Source organism: Oratosquilla oratoria, chromosome 36 (assembly GCF_046742065.1).
Source record: "Oratosquilla oratoria isolate Oo_2021 chromosome 36, ASM4674206v1, whole genome shotgun sequence".
Lineage (NCBI taxonomy): Eukaryota > Metazoa > Arthropoda > Malacostraca > Stomatopoda > Squillidae > Oratosquilla > Oratosquilla oratoria.
Genome location: NC_134812.1, coordinates 42,724,794 through 42,742,293, shown reverse-complemented (window position 1 = coordinate 42,742,293; position 17,500 = coordinate 42,724,794).

The following is a 17,500-nucleotide window of genomic DNA, read 5'->3' as shown; positions in this document are numbered from 1 at the left end:
GGTGGGTATATATATATTTTTTTCATGAAAGTAGCAGTTGCCGACAAGACTGACGAGTTAATCACCATATGAGGACGGAGCCTTTACTTGTACGACATTTCGCTTATTACAGTTTTTTTCAAGTACTTGAAAAAAGCTGTAATAAGCGAAACGTCGTACAAATAAAAGCTCCGTCCTCATATGGTATATATATATATATATATATATATATATATATATATATATATATATACATATATATATATATATATACATATATATATATGTATAAATACATATATATGTTCATACATATACATATATATACATATATATACATACATACATACATACATACATACATACATACGTACATACATGCATACATACAAACATACATACACACATACATACATACATACATACATACATACATACATACTTACATACATACATACATACATATGTAGTACGTACCTACATACATACATACATACTTTCCTGGCAAGTGCTTTTCCCTTTTGCAGAGTTTATGATGACAGTGATTATTGACTCGAGGTTTACTAATGGGAAACCCCTGACACTATGCTAAACGGTAATGGCTCTTAGGCTCTCCAATAGATCTCTCTTTGAAGTAACATTGAGCTGTAACTTGTATTATAATTGTGTGGGACCGAAAGTAGTGGGAGGAGAGGAGCAGTCGCTGGCTCTCAGCTCTCTTTATGTGAAAAGGTGGAGAAAATAGAGTTGGAGTTGATAGAGGGAGGGATCTTGGGCCCGTCCAGATGGATTGAGGATTTTGAAAATGGTCAGCCACCTTCATACTGAGCTTGAAAGGGTTAAAAATTCCTAAAGGGGAGGAAAGATAAAGAGGAAAAGAAAGTTAAGTAGGACGAGGACGAGGAGTAGAAGTAGGAGGAAGAAGAAAAGGAAGGAATATGGATATAGACAGTGAAGGAAATGCAGGATCTTCCTCGGACAGAGGCGCAAAACGAGAAGGGTGGTGAGTAATGGGGCGATGTAACGGGGAGGCAATCTGGGGAACAGAGACAATAAGGAGCAGAAGAGAAGGAATAGAACGAGAAAGAGAATAAGGAGGGGGCAAGAAAATGTAATTAAGAAAAAAAGGAAAAAGAATACTAGGAAGAGGAGAACAAAAAAAGAGAGGGAGAGAAAGTGGTACATGAGCAAGAAATGGAAGAAAAGGAGGAGGAGGAGTACAAGAAAAATGAGGAATAAAGGGAATTAGGAGAAAAATAGTAAAAGAGGATGAGAAAATGGAGAAATGAAGGCCCTCAAATGATTGAGGAGATAAGAAATATCTATCTGTTTTCTCCCTCTTTTGTTTTATCGACTTTTCTTCTTTACAGTTTCTCTCTACCTCTTCCTTCTCTCTTTCTCTTTTTATTTTTAGCTTTCTCTTGGGTACGTTGGGATTACACAACTGATGCACCTACATCTCAGGCTCAATCTATTACACAGTGATAGTCATAAGAACATAAAAACATAAGAATGAAGGAGACTGCAAGAGACCATAAGGCCAACACTAGGCAGTTCCATATTCATCACCACCTGTCATCCCCATCCATAAAGCTGTCTAACCCTTTCTTAAAACAACTAATAGTTTCAGCGCTCACTACATGGCTACTAAGAATATTTCATTTGTTGACCACCCTATTAGTAAACCAATTCTTGCCTATTTCCTTCTTAAATCTAAATTTGTCCAGTTTAAATCCATTAATGTGAGTCCTACCCTGTTATTTTAATATGATGACCTTGTTTGCATCACCCTTATTAAAGCCTTTGATCCACTTGAACACCTCTATTAGATCACCCTGCATTTATTAACGCCTGTATAAACGGTAGTACGGGAGTGACAAGAATAGCTGTTGTTAGAAGGCTGGAAAAATGGTTGAGTGTGGAGTATAATTGATTTAGTATTTTATCAGGAATATACAACGCATCTATCCTTGGGAACCACACCGCACCGAAGAAACTGAGTTGTAGAAGTAGTAAAGAGAAGGTTGAAGGAGGGGAGTGGATCTATGGGTCAGAAGTTAAAAGTGATCAGCACACTTTTTTTTTTATCAGTCTTCAGTCTTAAAAGAATACTGCTTGACTTGGTCCATAGTGATATCACAAAATTTTCTAAGATACTGACAGAATAAAATATACAAGCAATACTCCGTACAGGATGGGGAGGGTTAGGCCCTTTTCACACTAGGCATCTAGTGACCGTCACTAGTGGCGGTCACTAGTTGCCTAGTGTGAAAGTCTCGGGCAACTGCAAGCAACCAGTGACTGTCACCGAGTTGTGGAATCCTTTCTCATCATCTCATTAGTTGAAAGAATGGCATCAATGGAGGAGGTGCTTCTGTTGGCTTTGCTGGTCAATTAAAAGAGACGCTCTCGAAAAAAGAACAATGCATATGCATGAGATGTTACCGGATCGGGTAACAGCTATAACCTGTTTACGCAACCGGGCAACCGCAGTGACGTCGTGTGAAAGGCCTAATCTAAAATAATGGTAGGCAACTAGTGACCGTCACTAGTTGCTTAGTGTGAAAGAGCCCTTAAGCAAGACGAAAGAAACATAGCCGAAGATAAAAGGAAGTGAAGACTCAGGATCTAGTAGCCCTCAAGATCTGAACCCACGCGCTACGATGGCGTTCCTACAGATTCTATTCAGGTGAGCCACCAGATAATTTCATTCAGCTAATGGCAGCTCATCGTATTGAAGGGATTAAGGATAGCTATATGCACTCCTTTCTTTAGACATTTTGATCAAATTAACGCCAGGTGATTTCAATCAACCTAAAACAAAACCTTTTGCTGAAGAACATAAGCCCTTTTGTTCAGATGGCCCATTTGAGTAATACCAAACGATTTCATTCAGCTGGAAGGCGCCTTGAGCCATTAGACTATATCTGTTCTCTGTGACACCCCCCTTGCTCGTAGTAATTCTATAATTGGTCCCGATTAACTTCTTCCTTACTCTTTTTCCTTAGGGGGGGGAGGCGCCAGGTTATTCGATTTGTCTCTGGCTTTTACCCTTTGGTAAGGAAGATAGGGTAAATTGAAGCATCAAAGGAGACGGCATTTTCACACAAGACACGATATCAAAGAGAAACAGTAGACTCAAACAACCAAGGCGTGTATTGAAGCCAATAACAGGTAAAACCAACTTTGCTAGTCGCGTAGTCAAGATTTGGAACAGACTTCTTGCATGAGGTGTTTGGTTTAGTTTATAGTTTAATAAATGAATTAGATAAATTTCAAGTAGTTTCTTTTATCTTTTCTCTTTTTCTATTCTTCTTTTATTAATTTTCTTTTCGAATTGTTTATGTTTTCATACACCCATATATTTTACTTCTTAATTTATTTGTTATTTGTTTATCTATTGATTTATATATTTATTCATTTACATATATATTCATTCATTCACTTATTTATTTATTCATCTACTCATTTATCTATCTATTTATTTATTTATTCATCTACTAATTATCTATTTATTTATTTATTTATTCATTTATTTATTCACTTATTTATTTATCTACCGACTGATTCATGTTCATTCTCACATGTATTCACTTGTTACTCGATCTGTTTATTTATGCACTTTGTGATTGTTTGATTGATTTATTCATCAAATTAGTTGTCCATTCAGCTATTTATTCATTTATCTATTCATTCATTCTTTTTTCTTATCATGGTCATATATACATTTTTGTATCAATCCTTCTTCATTTGGCTTTTTTATGGGACCAAAAGATCATCATTGTATGAATATACGAAGGTGAAAAGATAGAGGTACCGAGAAATCATGAAAAAATAGTGAACAAGGAAAAAGATAAAAGAATACAAGACAAGAGATAATAGAATTCGGAGAGTATAGGGAGGTTGGTAAAGGAAGAGGGAAGGAGAGGAAAAGAGGAAACGAGAGGGAGGAAGAGAGAAATGAGATATAAGGAATCAGTGAATGAAGAGGTAGGAAGGAGTGAGAAAAAGAAAAGAAAGAAAAGAAAGAATAGGAAGAACAGAATCATTGAAGAAAAGGAGTGGAAAGGAGAGAGAGTAGGAAAACAAGAGAGTTTGAGGAAAGGAGGAATGAGGAAGTAAAAGAAATACGTTCAAGAAAGGAAAGGGTGAGGACAAGGTAAATACGAGAACCCCTCCCACACAAAAAAAAAAAAAAAAAAAAAAAATAGAAATAAATAAATGAATAAAATATATACAAAAAAAGATAAAGAAAATAAAAAAACATGGCGGAGGGAGATCGTATAGGATTCCTGGGATTCCCTCTCCATACCGACACAAACCTTATGGTCTCTATGAGGTGATCAGCCTTTAAGACTCAGGTAAAGAGTTGTTGAGGGAGGAAAAGGTATTTTAAAGCCGACGGAAAAGGCAAGAAGAACATTCAGAGAGGCAAAGAATAGGGAGAGAATAGAAGAAAGAGGTAAGAGAAACAGGTAAGATAAATAAAATAGCTAAAGGAAAAGAGAAAATTAAAAGAGAAGAGAAACATGACGATTTCTACTTAACGTTTCTTCTACTGGGACGTAATATGTGATCTTTGTCCTGACACCAGTTACTTTTATTTACATACGGCCCGAAGGAAATTCTCTTCGTCTTCTCTATTTACTCATAAGTGAACAAGGAAGAAGGGTCGCCATGTAATTGAAGCGGTGGGAGTAGACCAGCCTCGGTTATCGGGCCCTGTTGTGGAGGTGCTATGTCTTCCTGTATTGCCACTGATCTGGGCAGTGCGTGGGGACAGGAATGGATATTCACCCACGAAGAGATATCTTTAATAGGGAAACAAAAGGCTGTTTACTAAGTTTGGAATGGGTGGGGGGTGGGGTGAATGTTTTGGCTGGCTGCCTTCTTTGTGAGGGATAATAAGCCTTTTAGTATATAGAACAGCGTTTCTCAACCAGGGTTCCCCGGACCCCTAAGGTTCCGCAAAAGGTCCCTATGGGTTCCGCAAGAACAAGTGATATAAGCTAATGCACTTTTAATTTTTTATTTAATTTCATATACGTAATATAATTAAACACGCACGACATATTCTTGGTTATTGTAATAATATAGTATTGGCATCATCCTATCTAACCTATTATTACGATGAAAATAAAATGAGAAAGATATGGTATATGTTCTTTTTTTTTTGGCGCAGGTATATGTTTTTTTTTTTTTTTTTTGCGCAGGGGTTCCTTGAAACATGTAATTTATTCTAAAGGTTACGTCAGGGTAAAAAGGTTGAGAAACAGTGATATAGACAGATAGACAGATATATGGGAACATCAGTTGAGTGAAGAAGTTAACCTAGTCTATATGCAGCATCAGGGTCTACTTTATAGGAATCTCAAGCCATGCAGAAATCCGATAACAGCCACCACCTTAACGCATACTCCTCATAGTCGAGACCTTGAGCTAGGTCCAAGGACCAAGCCCCAGTTCACATGGCTTCTTCACTGAGACTGGGAAAAAGGAGAAGAAATAGGAAAGAGTAAGAAATAGAAATGGAGGAAGGGGAGATAAAGGGGGACGATAGATAGGGAATAAAATGAAGAATGGATAGTGAGAGGAGATGATGGAAGAGAAGGTGCCAAGAAAGATGGCACTGGAGAAGAAGATGAAGCGAGCAGGAGACAGAGGAAAAGGTACTGAGGAAAGAGTAGAGGTTGAGGTGTCGGAGGAGAGTGAAATGGAGGAGGAAGAGAACGAGAACAAAATTCTGGAAAAGAAGGACGAAATTCTGAAGAGTGAAGTTGAGGGGGTGGATGAGGACGAAGTGCTGGGGGAAGAGCAGGGAAAGTGAACGAGGTGGTAGATGACGATGAGGTGTAGAACCAGGTGAAGAAGGTGAAGGATGAGTAAGGGGTGGTGGAGAACGAGGTTAGGAAGACGAAGACCTCAAGGACGAGCTGACTGAACTCGAGGCATCGGACAACGAGTTAGATCTCGACGAACAGAAGGAATACGAACCGTTGAAGAAGTGTAACGTGGTGCTTGAGGGTTTGTGGAGACCAAAAGGACGAAAGACGAAAAGGAAAGGCTGAGAAGACGAGAAAAAAAAATTAATAGAGGAGGAAAATGATTAATGGAAAAAGAAAACGGGAAGAAAGAGAACGAACAAGAGAACTAAGGACCGGTGATGAAAAGTGGAACATGAAAAGGAACGGAAGGATCAAAATGAGAGGAATGGAACAGGAGGAGGGGAAAGATAAAAGAAGAGGAGAGTGATACGGTAAAAGGGATTTGGGAGGAAAGTAAATCGAGAGAAAAGAAAGGGTGAGAGGAGAAGAGATAAGCAAAGAGAGAGAGAAGGCAAGATGGAAAAAGAAAGAACAGAAAAAGGGAAAAAAGGAGAAGGGTAGAGAGGAGAGAGCGGAGGATTAAATTCGGTCCTATATTTTCTCAAAAGGCGAGACTAAAACCACAAGGAGACAGAATCGAGCAGGCATGGAAAGAAAGTTGAGAGGTATATAAAAGAAAGTTAGAAAAGGAAGGAGAAATACGAAGAATGGAGAATGTGTAGGATAACAAGAAAATGAGTAAAGACGATTCTATTCAGTTGAGGGAATGAATAGGGACAAAATTGGGTAACAATCGACTGAAACCTCATTTTTGTCTCTAGTTAGGTCACGGTACTAAATTTCTATAAAACCAAATAGAAAAGAGGAAATTGCATATATAAAGATAAAAAACAATCAAATGAAAATAAAGAAAAGAAATAGAAATGAGACACAAAAGAAATGGAAACGTAGAAGGTGAGATAAGACATGAGAAAGAGCGGATGAAAACACAAGAAGACGAGGGAAAGAAAAGAAAAAGGTGGTGGAGAAATACGAACGAACGAAAAAGGAAAATAACGAACAAAAACGGAGAAAGAAGAGGATGCGGAAACCACAAAGATGGGAAGAACGGGGAAGAGGTACAGGAGGAAAAGAGAAGGGGTAGGAAGATGGAGGATGGAAAACGGTGAGGAGGACAAAAGGCACTGACCTTGGCATCCATAATCGATTTTGCTTTGCATGAAGGTTTGGTAGATATTTCAAAGGGATCGTCTGTCAGGTTTCCAACTTTTGTGGGACAACAGCTTGAGGAGGCTTCATAGGGGGGAAGTTTTTAGATGTTTTAGGTGATTGAGCCAAGAAAGGCGAAAGGTGAGATGATCAGACCAAGATATCGAATTGGGAAGCAAGTGTGGACTAGACCATGCTGTGGACAGGACAAAAGCGACGTCTGCAAAAATGTATGATGACTGATTCCGAAGCGTAAGCCTGAAACCCGTAGTCTTTCGCGGATTACGAGTATTGCTGCTAGAGTAGGGTACGACCCAGAAGGATTCTAAGTTACGTTTTGTTCGGTGCTATTATCGCTCAATGATGATCGTTCATGGCTCAATGATGATTGTCAAACGATTATCTGGAGCACTAATTCTTTGTTTCTGAATGGAAATGTTTTGCTTTGAGCTGCAAAGTGCGAAGCTAGTCATTTTAACCGAGCCGATCAACGCGTTTACCCAAATACGATGCCAGGAATGATCCACGTCAGCCGCCATTGGCTGTGGTTGTAGGCTAATAATTGTACCGAGCAAAATGTACCTTTAGACTGTCAATGTTTAAGCAAGCGTTAACTCCCGTTAGGAGTTTGATTTGCTGTATCATTGATGGCCAGAGTAAAGAGAACGACGCTGAGGACGCTTTTCTAAGGACACTCCCTGAATGTTTTCACCCACACTCGGAAAGTTTGGTAAAATAAAATGTAAGATACAGGGAAGATAGATCTCCGTGGAAAACCAAGATAAATTGTTTACTTTGGGTCTGTTTTTGTCATTACTGCTATGATTATTATTATCATCATCATCATAATCGTTAGTATTATCATTATTATTGTTATTATCATCACTATTATTATTACTATTATCATTATTATCATTATTACTATTATCATTATTATTATCATGGTTTGTGATGGATTGATATGGGCGGATGAGAACTTATCTTTTTATGTGGTGGATTCTGTAAGAAATCTCGACCAGAGGGATCATCTTTAGGGAGAAGCATGTTGATGGTTTATGTCGGAGGGAGATGGGTGTGTGACAAGGGTCCTGGTAATAGACGTCGCCATAGGAAGAGAAGGATTTTGTTTTACAGGATGAATAACTTAAGACTTACTGGAGAACGTCAGTCCAAGATAAGTTTGGGGGCATTGGGAAATCTAAGAACCTAGGAAATGACAAATAATAAGTGTACGTTGGATCTTCTTTCCTCAATGGAAGTATTTCTGTATGTATAGAACTAGGGGTGAGTGAAGGAGGAGGTGGAAGATGTGGAGCTTGGGAGTGGTTGTGTATGAATGATATTTTGAAGCAGCCCGAAGGAATTTTTACGTTTCCTCTCTATTTTTTTTTTTTTTTTTTTTTTTTTACGAGGAGACGGAGAAGTGTAAGTTTGTTGTTTGTGATCTACATTGAGTTTGGAGGCGTTGAGACAAACGAAGTTGTGGTTTCTGGTCTTTACTCTCCTCGTCTAGACTGAACTACATTCTCGGAGCATACCCCGAGGAAAACTCTGGCAGTTGCCAATGGTAATATTTACATGCACATGGTGGCTGTTGCCACAACAGTTAGCTATATACAATTTATTTTCTACCATTTATATTTTTCTCTTATTGCTACAATGCACAATGCATGGACTGAGGAGAGGCTTATTTATGCATGCATAAATTATCTAAAAAATTAAAAATATATATATGTATATATATATATATAACACACAGGAACCCACAGTCGGAGAAAGAATAAACTTCGAATAGAGAATAATCCTATATTTCGGCTATCAACTGTAGCCCTCTTCAGGAAAGTACATAAGATAGAGAACAGAGGGGACTTATAAACTACAGTAAGAAGAGATGTGGACAGTTGACCTCACTCAGACGCGGGGCTAACTGGGGTGGCGGAGGAGGGAGGGGGTGAGGAGAGGGGAGGATGTAACGTCCGCACGAGCTTATTTATTGCTGCGCGTGAGATAATGTCAGGTGTCCACTGCCCTTTAGAAATATTGATATTAGGGCATTCCTCAATTAATGCTGATTCGACTATTTTCCTCCTGAAACCACAGTGGGACTTGAACACTAATCTGGCCTTACCCCAGTCGAAAGAATGATTCTTATTTTTAACATGAAGAAATACAGCCGAATTTTCCTGCCCATACCTAATTGACCTTTTATGTTCTGCCAATCTAGTGTTCAAGTCTCTCCCGGTTTGACCCAAGTAAACCAAATCACAATCTTTGCAGGGCAAACAATAAACACCAGGTGACTCAACTTCCTTCGGCTTTTGTTGAACGTTCACAATTTGCTTACGTACGGTGTTAGGATAGTGATAAGCAATAGTGAGACGTTCACGAGGAAACAATTTAGTAGAAGAACTGATGGTATTATTGAATGGAATCTTTAAAATGTCCTTAAAGGAGCGGTGAAAATTTGAGGGGACGGAAGTTTTAAAATGGTTGGCCCTAGCCTTACTGAGGGCTTGGTCCAGAAACCAAGGAGGATAAGCCAACTTCTCAAGTTGACATTTGATCACCTCAATCTCGTGGTCCAGAAAATGAGGACTGCAAATCCTGAAAGCCCTCAAAAAAAGGCCAGAGGCAACATTTTTTTTGACATTGTCAGGGTGATTGCTAAAAAAGTGGAGATAACTGCCTGAATGGGTGGGCTTACGGTATACTGTAAAGAATAAATTATCATCAGTTCTTCTTAATAAAATATCCAAGAAAGGGATTTGGTGTCCTTCTTCCCATTCAACTTTAAATTGAGTGAGGTCAACTGTCCACATCTCTTCTTACTGTAGTTTATAAGTCCCCTCTGTTCTCTATCTTATGTACTTTCCTGAAGAGGGCTACAGTTGATAGCCGAAATATAGGATTATTCTCTATTCGAAGTTTATTCTTTCTCCGACTGTGGGTTCCTGTGTGTTATCTACAAATGTGCTACTACATTTCTATTTAGATATATATATATATATATATATATATATACATATATATAAAAGATATATATATACATATATATATATATATATATATATATATATATATATATATATATATATATATATATTCGACGTATGTTGATTTTGCAGTTTGGCAATGTGCGATAAGGTGTCCGAACGCTCGGTCCAGATGTCCACTGTGAGGTCAGATGTTCTTGGCTTCTAAGACCGCTGTGAGGTCAAACACAATAGGGGTCCCTTAGGAGTTCTCTAAAGACGTCGGACGTTCCATCCTGTACTAAATGCGTGAGTGAGCGCGTGTACACGCTAGACATCTAAAGAATTGAATATTCCCTTCAATCATCTTTCAACAAAAGGAAGGTCGCCAATTAAGTGAAGCGACTTTGCTTTGAATGTACTGTGCCTTGCTTAATTGCTTCTGACCTTGGGCAGTGGGCGGGATACAGGGATTGACCCGTCATCTATGAGGAGCTAAGTTGAGAGATAGGAAAGGGTGGCGGATTGGAGCGGAATGGGTAGAGTGAAATGGGTGGGAGTGGGTACTTGCCTTTTGAATTGGCTACCTCCCTTGTAAGGAGGGAAAAGCCCTTGGTATATAGGTAGATAGATAGATAGATAGATAGATAGATAGATAGATAGATAGATAGATAGATAGATAGATAGATAGATAGATAGATAGATAGATAGATAAATAGGTTGATAGATAAATAGATAGACCTTGGAATTAGCGTTGGGTTTAGGTGTATTTTGGCTCAGACCACATTCCCCGAGGTAGTGCGAGTCCTAGTTGACTAGGAAGGATGGAGAGAAATATCTCTTGTGCTTGAAAGGATTTATTTTGGTGACGCTTTAGAGATGGAAAAGGTGTAAGCATGATGACTTATATATATTGTGTTATATCATGTAGTGGTAATGGTAGGGAATCGATTATCTTCAATGAGCGGGAAGGGGAAGACTGTGCATTAGCAAGGTAAATGGGGAGGAAGGTGAGCCAGTTGAAGAGAGATGGTGCTGTGAGGGACTGAAGGGAACGGGAGGTTGTGCAGTGCATTCTCGTACTGCGTTCGTGGCTATGCTTTGTGGTCCTGCTGGGATAGAAGTGTGGAGAAAGGACCCTGCTGGGATGGTGGATCGTAGTTCCCACGCATATGACTCCTCTGTGGACCGTCATGGACCTCACTCGGGTCAGGGGCTCTTAAGAAATGATGTGCTCCGAGTCTCGGAGCTGCATACTTCTTTCCACCATTTGTACATTCGGCTTATGGGAGGTATAAAAGAAAAATGCGCGAGCAGCGACGATGTATATGACTGTGCAACGGCGTTATGGTTATTTGGTAGACCCAAATATTCGGGCAATTAAAGCAGCAACGTGGGAATGATTTGTTATTATTTGGAATTTCAGGTGTGTAAAGCAGTTGGGGACGGGAAGATTAGTATCAGTAAGGAGGTATTTAAGTTTTATTCCATTTATTTTCGTATCAAGATTTATAAATTATACATATGGTTAAATTTTGGATTGGACACAGGCAAGTTTATTGGGTTTTGGATTTAAATCTCACCTCCAGAAATCCATTTCATTAGGTTCTCATCTGGTCTATTGATAATGTTGAAGATTGAAATAATGTGTGGTCAGATCGGGGTGTACTTCATCTCGGTAAGGCTCGAAATGACAACCGGAGGAGTTGGATAAGTTTGAAAAATTATCTAGTGGCATGGGAGAAGCAGCTAATGACTGCGGCTCAGTGACCGCTCTATTGCGGCAGGGTCAGCAGTTATCATGCCATTTGTTAGTGAGGAGACGGTAATCGTCACTATATCACCATCATCGAGTCAAACCGGGACAAGCTGTGGGGAGGAGGCCTCATCGCGCTGCTGTTGAGGAGGTATTACAGGTCGGGCTGGGGTGGCATCAGAGAGATTTACCGGATTTGGGAAAACTGCTGCTCCCTCCCTTCATCTAATATCTGATCCGTTTCATTGTTATGGCCACATAGAGTGACCTTGTCTGCAGTGGTTCTTCAGACAAGTGGAGAACGACCATGCTATGTTTAGGACATCTTTTCCTGCCTCTCCCAATCAGGAGTGAGAAGAGTAAAACCTAAAAAGGGCTGCTCAGACGTGCAGGCGGCCGCAGAGCTATACTGCTGCCAAATTTCAAAACAGGACGACCTCTGGGCTGTAACTTGAGGCTTCCAGAGGTCCTCTGTCCCCATCATCACACTATCGCCATGGAACTTTTACCGAGTTAATAACAGGGAGGAATCAAGTTACTATTAGATGGTAGGAGGGAAAGGTACGTTAGTGTCTGACTGCATTGTCAAGCATTGAGTCGCTACTTCACACTAACCGGCGCCAATTAGAACTGATGAGGCAGTAGTTAACGTCTCTAATGGGTAGAAGAGCCGAACACCCCTAAAAGGAGAGAAGGGAGAGATAAGTGAGAAGAAAGAGAGAAGTGAGAAGGAAGAGAGAAGTGAGAATGAAGAGAGAAGTGAGAAGGCAGAGACAAGTGAGAAGGAAGAGACAAGTGAGAAGGAAGAGAGAAGTAAGAAGGAAGAGAGAAGTGAGAAGGAAGAGAGAAGTGAGAAGGAAGAGAGAAGTGAGAAGGAAGAGAGAAGTGAGAAGGAAGAGAGAAGTAAGAAGGAAGAGAAAAGTGAGAAGGAAGAGAGAAGTGAGAAGGAAGAGAGAAGTGAGAAGGAAGAGAGAAGTGAGAAGGAAGAGAAAAGTGAGAAGGAAGAGAGAAGTGAGAAGGAAGAGAGAAGTGAGAAGGAAGAGAGAAGTGAGAAGGAAGAGAGAAGTGAGAAGGAAGAGAGAAGTGAGAAGGAAGAGATAAGTGAGAAGGAAGAGAGAAGTGAGAAGGAAGAGAGAAGTGAGAAGGAAGACAGAAGTGAGAAGGAAGAGAGAAGTGAGAAGGAAGAGAGAAGTGAGAAGGAAGAGAGAAGTGAGAAGGAAGAGAGAAGTGAGAAGGAAGAGAGAAGTGAGAAGGAAGAGAGAAGTGAGAAGGAAGAGAGAAGTGAGAAGGAAGAGAGAAGTGAGAAGGAAGAGAGAAGTGAGAAGGAAGAGAGAAGTGAGAAGAAAGAGAGAAGTGAGAAGAAAGAGAGAAGTGAGAAGGAAGAGAGAAGTGAGAAGGAAGAGATAAGTGAAAAGGAAGAGAGAAGGAAGAGAGAAGTGAGAAGGAAAACAGAAGTGAGAAGGAAGAGAGAAGTGAGAGGGAAGAGAGAAGTGAGAAGGAAGAGAGAAGTGAGAAGGAAGAGAGAAGTGAGAAGGAAGAGAGAAGTGAGAAGGAAGAGAGAAGTGAGAAGGAAGAGAGAAGTGAGAAGGAAGAGAGAAGTGAGAAGGAAGAGAGAAGTGAGAAGGAAGAGATAAGTGAGAAGGAAGAGAGAAGTAAGAAGGAAGAGAGAAGTGAGAAGGAAGAGAGAAGTGAGAAGGAAGAGAGAAGTGAGAGGGAAGAGAGAAGTGAGAAGGAAGAGAGAAGTGAGAAGGAAGAGAGAAGTGAGAAGGAAGAGAGAAGTGAGAAGGAAGAGAGAAGTGAGAAGGAAGAGAGAAGTGAGAAGGAAGAGAGAAGTGAGAAGGAAGAGAGAAGTGAGAAGGAAGAGATAAGTGAGAAGGAAGAGAGAAGTGAGAGGAAAGAGAGAAGTGAGAAGGAAGACAGAAGTGAGAAGGAAGAGAGAAGTGAGAGGGAAGAGAGAAGTGAGAAGGAAGAGAGAAGTGAGAAGGAAGAGAGAAGTGAGAAGGAAGAGAGAAGTGAGAAGGAAGAGAGAAGTGAGAAGGAAGAGAGAAGTGAGAAGGAAGAGATAAGTGAGAACGAAGAGAGAAGTGAGAAGGAAGAGAGAAGTAAGAAGGAAGAGAGAAGTAAAAAGGAAGAGAGAAGTGAGAAGGAAGAGAGAAGTGAGAGGGAAGAAAGAAGTAAGAAGGAAGAGAGAAGTGAGAACGAAGAGAGAAGTGAGAAGGAAGAGAGAAGTGAGAAGGAAGAGAGAAGTGAGAAGGAAGAGAGAAGTGAGAAGGAAGAGAGAAGTGAGAAGGAAGAGAGAAGTGAGAAGGAAGAGAGAAGTGAGAAGGAAGAGATAAGTGAGAACGAAGAGATAAGTGAGAAGGAAGAGAGAAGTGAGAAGGAAGAGAGAAGTGAAAAGGGAGAGAGAAGGGAGAAGGGAGAGAGAAGTGAGAGGGAAGAAAGAAGTAAGAAGGAAGAGAGAAGTGAGAACGAAGAATGAAGTGAGAAGGAAGAGAGAAGTGAGAAGGAAGAGAGAAGTGAGAAGGAAGAGAGAAGTGAGAAGGAAGAGAGAAGTGAGAGGGAAGAAAGAAGTGAGAAGGAAGAGAGAAGTGAGAAGGAAGAGAGAAGTGAGAAGGAAGAGAGAAGTGAGAAGGAAGAGAGAAGTTAGAAGGAAGAGAGAAGTGAGATGGAAGAGAGAAGTGAGAAGGAAAACAGAAGTGAGAAGGAAGAGAGAAGTGAGAAGGAAGAGAGAAGTGAGAAGGAAGAGAGAAGTGAGAAGGAAGAGAGAAGTGAGAAGGAAGAGAGAAGTAAGAAGGAAGAGAAAAGTGAGAAGGAAGAGAGAAGTGAGAAGGAAGAGAGAAGTGAGAAGGAAGAGAGAAGTGAGAAGGAAGAGAAAAGTGAGAAGGAAGAGAGAAGTGAGAAGGAAGAGAGAAGTGAGAAGGAAGAGAGAAGTGAGAAGGAAGAGAGAAGTGAGAAGGAAGAGAGAAGTGAGAAGGAAGAGAGAAGTGAGAGGGAAGAGATAAGTGAGAAGGAAGAGAGAAGTGAGAAGGAAGAGAGAAGTGAGAAGGAAGAGAGAAGTGAGAGGGAAGAGAGAAGTGAGAAGGAAGAGAGAAGTGAGAAGGAAGAGAGAAGTGAGAAGGAAGAGAAAAGTGAGAAGGAAGAGAGAAGTGAGAAGGAAGAGAGAAGTGAGAAGAAAGAGAGAAGTGAGAAGAAAGAGAGAAGTGAGAAGGAAGAGAGAAGTGAGAAGGAAGAGATAAGTGAAAAGGAAGAGAGAAGGAAGAGAGAAGTGAGAAGGAAAACAGAAGTGAGAAGGAAGAGAGAAGTGAGAAGGAAGAGAGAAGTGAGAAGGAAGAGAGAAGTGAGAAGGAAGACAGAAGTGAGAAGGAAGAGAGAAGTGAGAAGGAAGAGAGAAGTGAGAAGGAAGAGAGAAGTGAGAAGGAAGAGAGAAGTGAGAAGGAAGAGAGAAGTGAGAAGGAAGAGATAAGTGAGAAGGAAGAGAGAAGTAAGAAGGAAGAGAGAAGTGAGAAGGAAGAGAGAAGTGAGAAGGAAGAGAGAAGTGAGAGGGAAGAGAGAAGTGAGAAGGAAGAGAGAAGTGAGAAGGAAGAGAGAAGTGAGAGGGAAGAGAGAAGTGAGAAGGAAGAGAGAAGTGAGAAGGAAGAGAGAAGTGAGAAGAGAGAAGTGAGAAGGAAGAGAGAAGTGAGAAGGAAGAGATAAGTGAGAAGGAAGAGAGAAGTGAGAGGAAAGAGAGAAGTGAGAAGGAAGACAGAAGTGAGAAGGAAGAGAGAAGTGAGAAGGAAGAGAGAAGTGAGAAGGAAGAGAGAAGTGAGAAGGAAGAGAGAAGTGAGAAGGAAGAGAGAAGTGAGAAGGAAGAGAGAAGTGAGAAGGAAGAGAGAAGTGAGAAGGAAGAGATAAGTGAGAACGAAGAGAGAAGTGAGAAGGAGGAGAGAAGTAAGAAGGAAGAGAGAAGTAAAAAGGAAGAGAGAAGTGAGAAGGAAGAGAGAAGTGAGAGGGAAGAAAGAAGTAAGAAGGAAGAGAGAAGTGAGAAGGAAGAGAGAAGTGAGAAGAAAGAGAGAAGTGAGAAGGAAGAGAGAAGTGAGAAGGAAGAGAGAAGTGAGAAGGAAGAGAGAAGTGAGAGGGAAGAAAGAAGTGAGAAGGAAGAGAGAAGTGAGAAGGAAGAGAGAAGTGAGAAGGAAGAGAGAAGTGAGAAGGAAGAGAGAAGTGAGAAGGAAGAGAGAAGTGAGAAGGAAGAGAGAAGTGAGAGGGAAGAGAGAAGTGAGAAGGAAGAGAGAAGTGAGAAGGAAGAGAGAAGTGAGAAGAAAGAAAGAAGTGAGAAGGAAGACAGAAGTGAGAAGGAAGAGAGAAGTGAGAGGGAAGAGAGAAGTGAGAAGGAAGAGAGAAGTGAGAAGGAAGAGAGAAGTGAGAAGGAAGAGAGAAGTGAGAAGGAAGAGAGAAGTGAGAAGGAAGAGAGAAGTGAGAAGGAAGAGATAAGTGAGAACGAAGAGAGAAGTGAGAAGGAAGAGAGAAGTAAGAAGGAAGAGAGAAGTAAAAAGGAAGAGAGAAGTGAGAAGGAAGAGAGAAGTGAGAGGGAAGAAAGAAGTAAGAAGGAAGAGAGAAGTGAGAACGAAGAATGAAGTGAGAAGGAAGAGAGAAGTGAGAAGGAAGAGAGAAGTGAGAAGGAAGAGAGAAGTGAGAGGGAAGAAAGAAGTGAGAAGGAAGAGAGAAGTGAGAAGGAAGAGAGAAGTGAGAAGGAAGAGAGAAGTGAGAAGGAAGATAGAAGTGAGAGGGAAGAGAGAAGTGAGAAGGAAGAGAGAAGTGAGAAGAAAGAGAGAAGTGAGAAGGAAGAGAGAAGTGAGAAGGAAGAGAGAAGTGAGAGGAAAGAGAGAAGTGAGAAGGAAGAGGGAAGTGAGAAGGAAAAGAAAAGTGAGAAGGAAGAGAGAAGTGAGAAGGAAGAGAGAAGTGAGAAGGGGAAGGAAGAGGAAAGGGAGGAGGGTAAGACCTTCAAGAACTGAAAGGGGGAAAAGACTAACATCTTTAACACCCAAACATCCCCTCATTAAATTAAACAAATAATAATAATAATCGCCTGATGGTAACAAGAACAAAATCATTAAAGAAGCCTTGATGGGTGAATCTTTCGATTGTGAGTTGGATTTTCCTCCACTGAATAAAAACGTCAGTCCATGAATAGAATGAAGTTGTATTAAAAGATTTGAAGAGGTTGTGAAGTACTATACAGTGACCTATTTCATAGATTTCTGTTCGAGGAAAGAAAAGACGATTTTACTCATAGGTCACCACTCGGTTGAATCGAATCGACCAGTCTTGGGTGGAAGAAACTTTTATTGAGTACATCTCTGTGATCCAGGAACGAAAGATGCTGTGAAGGCTTAAAGTTGTTAATGAAGTCTCAGTTGGATTGGAGCTGCTTATTGGAGCCTTTTGGAGGTTTTATTGGGCTATGGTGGCTTAACAGAGCTGTATAGACGTTGGAGCTCTGGGAGGAAAAGGTGCTGTAAGGGTATATCGGGATCTGTGGAGACTAAAAAGGGGTTTTGGAAACTTAAAGGCGTCTGCATAAAGAGGGCTTAGAAGGCTAGGGGAGTTGAGAAGGCTTAAGAGGGCTACGAAACCTTACCCGGGCTAGGGACACGGGAATTTAGAGGTTTCTAGATCTAGAGGCTTAGGGAGGTTGCTGAGGGCTGTCAGGACTTAAGGAGGCTGTGGAAGTTTCTGGAGGTTGCTGAAGCTTGATGTAGCTGTAGACGCTTAAGGGGTCTGAG